This window comes from Dipodomys merriami, unplaced genomic scaffold (genome assembly GCF_024711535.1).
Source record: "Dipodomys merriami isolate MVZ:Mamm:240054 unplaced genomic scaffold, mDipMer1.0.p SCAF_247, whole genome shotgun sequence".
Taxonomy (NCBI): Eukaryota; Metazoa; Chordata; class Mammalia; order Rodentia; family Heteromyidae; genus Dipodomys; species Dipodomys merriami.
The window spans coordinates 157493-163602 of record NW_027203904.1 but is presented as its reverse complement, the minus strand read 5'-3'; positions in this window follow the sequence as shown (position 1 = coordinate 163602).

Genomic DNA, 6110 nt, shown 5'->3' with positions numbered 1-6110 from the left:
TTTCCCTGACGGGCTAGCTTCTGAGACATTCACAGAGCCCAGTCTGGAGCCATTCTCAGGGTTTATGTTTACTGAGTTTCAATTGATTGTCAGGGCTGCTGTAGAGAGGAGCAGCCTCTGGCTCTTTTTACCCAGTGAAGAAAGCCACTCCTTCGGGGGTGTAGCTTTCTCTGCCTGGTTGTGGAGTTCAGAATGGCAGGTCAGGGTAGGTACTTGTGACTCGCTAAATGACTTTTTTGTTTTCATCAAAGGACTGAGTTGGAGCTAGCTGCTTAGCCAGGACTTTGTATCAAAGATGGATATCTCCGCTGTTGGGGGAGGAGTGGCCTTCCCTCCTCTGCTTCCTTTGAGAAGCAGTGAGAATGTCAGTTTTGTACTCAAGCGGGAGTGTGGGTTCCTGGGTAGCCTATGTTCTGCTATCTGCAGGATGAAGATATCTGCTATTTGTCAGTTCTTGTTGGTGTTGAGTAAAATCTGCTCACTTGCTGCATCTGGCACATTTGTCCCAAACTATCTGGGTTGTAGGTATGGTGGCTATGGACACCACAACAGCCGCCACAGCCGCCGCAGCCATGGCTGCTGGAAAATGCTCACATCTGTCTCCTTACCTGGATTTTCCCTCTCTGGCCAAACTCTCTGTACTGTGATGCACACTTGGTGTGCCTAGGACTGTTCACTGGAACATTAGAACTGCTTTCTCTGCGAGAGCTTGTTTAGCCACCATGTTCTCCTCTGCCATCTTCTCGAAATTCCTGAAGGTGTTTAAATTTTACTGGATTTGTTTTGGAATAAATATTTTTTACCTTGACTATCTTGAGAAAGAAGATTTGGTTTCTCAGCACTATAGGTAAGAACTTCAGTGAAAGAAACAAAAGGAAAAATGAGGAACAACTCAACACATACATTCAAAAGAAACAAAACAACCCAAGCAAACCCAAATTAACTCAGTACTCAATAACCTGCAGGAAATTCAAAGGTTTTTAAAAATAGATATGATAGGGGCTGGGAAGATGGCTCTGTGGTAGAGCGGTTGCCTTGCATGCATGAGGTCCTGGGTTCGATTCCTCAGCACCACATAAGCAAAAAGAAAAAAGCCGGAAGTGGCGCTATGGCTCAAGTGGTAGAGTGGTAGCCTTGAGCTGAAGAGCTGAGGGACAGCGCCCAGGCCCAGAGTTCAGGCCCCACGACTGGACTCAAAAAAAAATAACTATGATAAGCTTATGAAAATCCTGACTACATGGGAGCCTACTGTGGTGAGGATAGTGGTTAAAGCTCAGACTGGACCGAAAGATCTGTACACAATGCCAGGAACTTGTTATTCTAAATTCCAGGAAGAATAACACGAAATAGACTGACCCCTCGATCATACACAAGTAGGAAGCGAGATTCAATCTGAAAGTTAATCAGGATAATTTAGGGCTGGGGGCATGCCAAAGTGGTAAGAACATCCATTGAGAAGACACAAGACACTCAATTGAAATTCTAATATTATGGGTATTAAAGAAAAAAAGCTATGACTTTAAATAATTGGAATAAATGCAAGATTTGAATATTGAGTGGAGAAAAATCCATGAGACAGATAGAGTTTACCCATGTTGCAATGCTTTCTACTTATGTGATAATATTATGTGTTACTCCAGATACAACAGAGTTACCTTGCAATGAGCATGGATGTGCAATTGGGTGAAAGAAATACTCTACTTACACAGGTGTAAATTAAATACTTTTTTGGGGTAGATTTTAGTTCTTGAACTAAGAGCCTGGGTGATATCTCTGAGTCTTTTCTCTCAAGGCTATCACTCTACTACTTTGAGCCACAGTTCCAATTCTGATTTTCTGTTGGTTGTTTGGAGATAAGAGGCTCATGGACTTTCCTGCCCAAGATGGCTTCAAACCAAGATCGTCAGATCTCAGCCTCCTGAGTAACCAGGATTCCAGGCCTGAGCCGTCCATGTTTTTAATAATTTAGTAAATTGTACAGTTACAGAAGTTAAAATTTATCATTATAACTTTTATAATATATGTGTGTATATTTATATCAATGCATACATATAGAAATATTTTAATGTATTTTTGTATCTACAGTAGAATTACGAAATCATCCTTCATTACAAAATAACATGGAAACAAGTTTAATGAGGAGCAAAGCATAGGGAATAGTCACGTTTCTTGTTGAATGAAATATGAATTGTGAGAATCAGTTTGAGAAAACCATTTAACAAAATGGATAATGGCTATTAATTCCAATCCCTTTATTTGCCCATATTGTGCATCCTCACACATGAGTGTTAAAGTCAAACCACACATTTTTGCCTTTGTAGTTAAATCATGCTATAACTTAGGGGATAGGTGAAGTAATCAAATAAAGATTAAAATAATAGTAAGTGATGCTATGAGAGCTGAAAATTATTTTAAATATGATAGTAGCTAATTAAATTCCATATCTCTTACTTTTACTCTATTGTCATATCCCTCATTACCACAGTAGGAAAGTACATAGATGATTCTCACTAAATTATGTGTAAAATTATGAAAAATGTATTAAAAGAATATGGGCACATCGGGGCTAGGAAAGTGGCTCAGTGATAGAGCTCTTGCCTTGCATGCATGAGGCCCTGGGTTGATTCCTCAGCACCACATAAGCAAAAAGAAGAAAGCTGGAAGTGGCGCTGTGGCTCCAATGGTAGATTGCTAGCCTTGAGCAGAAAAGCTGAGGGCCAGCGCCCAGGCCCAGAGTTCAGGCCCCTTGACCGGACAGAAAACAACAACAAAGAATATGGGCACAGTGTGGTTTTAGCTGATTCAGACCTGTAGGGGGTAGTGTGTTTTTGACAACTTAAAAAACCTTGTGATGGAGATGAAGGAAGGGATGTGCTTATTCTGGAAAATTGGCTAGAGGGTTGCTCCTAGAAAAATAGTGGTGAATTCTTCCCAAAGGTTACAGTAAAATCAATCTCACAATCATGTTCTCTACTGCACTATTCACCATAGAGAACTTATGGAATCAGCCCAGACGCCCTTTAGCAGAGGGATGGTTGGAGAAAGTGTTGCACATATACACAACTGGATTGCACCCATCCATTATAAAGACCGGTACAGCATTTGCAAACAAATGGATAGATCTAAAACTATGTTAAATAAACGACGTCAGAGCCAGACACACAAAGGACGCATATTTGGAATCCAGAATTTTATGCAAGTTAAACAACAGTATTAATCAAAGCATGCTATTTGCAGAGGAGTAATTTCTTATAAAATTGAACTTTTAATCCAACAAAATGAATACCAGGAAACTATCACTTGGAAAATGTGAGGGGAAGTCAAAGGGAAGGATTAAAGAGACTTACGGTAGAGAGTGAAGCCATAATATTCAATGCAGATAGTATGAAACTAGGAAAAAATGAAAGTGGGGTTAGGTTTGGAAGGATGTGAGAAATTTATGTAAAAATCCATCATACTTAAAAACTGATTCTTTGAATGGAAAACCCTTCGTACATTTATTTACTAAAAATATAATGAAAAACAATGGAGACATCTGATCTTAATCCATGAGTCAATATGATAATTTCCTTCTCAGAAATTTTCTTTGCAGGTATTATCCTCATAATAACAGAAAAGTGAACAACGCAGTGTATATCAATACATCACTTTGCCTATCCTAAATCGACGCAATATAAAAATCATAGTACAAATATTTCAATATATCACATGATAAAATAACAAGTAGAAAATATCAAACTATGATTGTTTTTCCAAGTACTTTACCTTTGGTATCTAATTTAATCCTCACAATAATCCCATAAAGTAGAACTACTTCTATTTTTAATTCTAAGATGATGATATGTAAATCTTCAGAGTTGGAATTACTAGTACAACATTGTACACACGTTAAGTGTTAGGCTGCGGTCAGTTCCCACCATATCAAATAACCTCATTCTATTTTATAACTGAATACCAGCACTCAGTCTACTAATTCTAGGAAAATTTCCCAAAACTATTGTGCACACTCTAATAATATTTCACTTTATCTTTGTTAGAAAATAAGTAACTAAGCCGGACACCAGTATATCACACCTGTAATACTAGCTACTCAGGAGGCTGAGATCTGCTGATTGTGGTTCAGAGCAAGTTCGGGCAGGACAGACTGTGAGACTCTTATCTCTAATAAACCACTAGCAAACTGGAAGTGGCACTGTGGTCCAAGTGGTAGAGACCAGGGACAACACCCAAGCCCAGAGGTCAAGCCCCATGACCAACAACAACAAAAAAAGAAAATAAGTAACTGTAATATGAAAACTCCAAGTTCATAATCAATTTATACCTCCCTGGTGAAAGGAACTGCTAAACTATAACATTCTTGATTTCTAGCTCAAAATACTAGAAATCATATTTTATGCCTTCACTCAACACTGCACTGCCTGGGGACCCCATCTCTGGTTAACACAGTCTTACTGAAAGAATGACCTGCCCAATTCCTGATGGAAACAGACTGCAGGTCTTTTGGAGCAATCGTTTCCACATTGTAGCTCACCTAAATTGTTTACCATTAGAAGTATTTTGATTGCTTTTTATACCCAAAATTTTGAGAGAAATGTACTACTATATAATGTTATTAAAGACTGATATAAAAATCACTTTTCACCCCAGATAAATATTTTACCTTTTGTATACACAAAAATGCAGTCTGATATATTAATGTTAGGAATGAGAGGTTAAAAATCATAGGCACCAAAACCTAAGTATGAATTAAAGACTCTCCAACTTGTGAATACAATTGTTTTAAAAAGACATCAATACTACTGCATTTTTAATGATAATGATAATGATAATGATAATGATTCCCTATGATAATAATGAAAATGATAAACTCTTAACACTTAAAAATAACTCATTTTCTTGGGAGTAGGACACAAAACACAAGGTTAATTCTAATCATTTAAAAATATCGTTATTTATACAAAACATTCACTCAAAACTATAAAGATTCTAAAACTAACTGAAGTACAGAGACACAAAGGAAATAATTTAACAGCATCATGTACATTCAATGGACTGTTAATAGAAAACAAACTTATACTAATAATTAGCTTACCCAATTCACTTACATTCTTTATTCTATTCCATTTACTTTCATAAAAACTGGGCTTTCATAAAATGATGCATAAAAAAGCCTATATGCCCACTTACATTTTCAGATCTTAACAATATTTATTTCAGAAATTTTAGCTCTATAGTCAATGAACTGAAATAATACTAAAATATTCAAAGGACTTTCAGAAATTGCAAGACTTCCTCTGGGATGTTATGTATATTGGAAAAGATATTCAAAAAGCCTTATTTGTTAAAGTTGCCGTAGTTACTCCCACAAAAGAGCCATTGGTAAAGATCCCTGTGCATGTACAAAACACCTTCAAATGCATACACAATCTGGACATTACACATGCATTTTGTTTGTTCGTTTTTGGAAGGAATATCTAACAAGCATATCGACAATACTTATTTTGTCAATAAGATGGGATATTCAAACTTAATATGGGTTTGATTAACTCTTAGTGCGAATAGATATGGTCTTGCAAAGAAAGTGATTTTCTACCGAAATCCGGAAAGAGTTTATCCAACTTGTGTTTCACAGGAATAACCAGAGAGTAATACCTGTTTGGTCAAGTCTGTCCAAATCACTCCATGAGTGTATCTTAAAAGTATAACCAATTTAAGAGGTCAAATTTTGTACTGACAATCATCTTACAGCAATAACTTACTACATAATTATGTCTGTATCTTCTTACCTCACATACAATAAGAGCTGAAAGCGGTCTCTTTATCTAACTTAATGCTGTAAATGCTTTGATTATGATGACTTTTTTAGTAGACAAATAATATGTACAGAAGGGTGGTTCCACTGAAATGACATGACAGAACATTCATAAATAAAACATTGCAACACAGTTAGCTCTGTTCAGCCTCACCCTGTCCAGATTGGCAAGCAACATTGCAACAGCACACGCACACATATACATGTATACACATGTTTGCACATGTACACACACATATACATGCATGCTAAATTCAGGGTTTATTGTACAAAAAAGTTCAAATAATATATTAGTGAT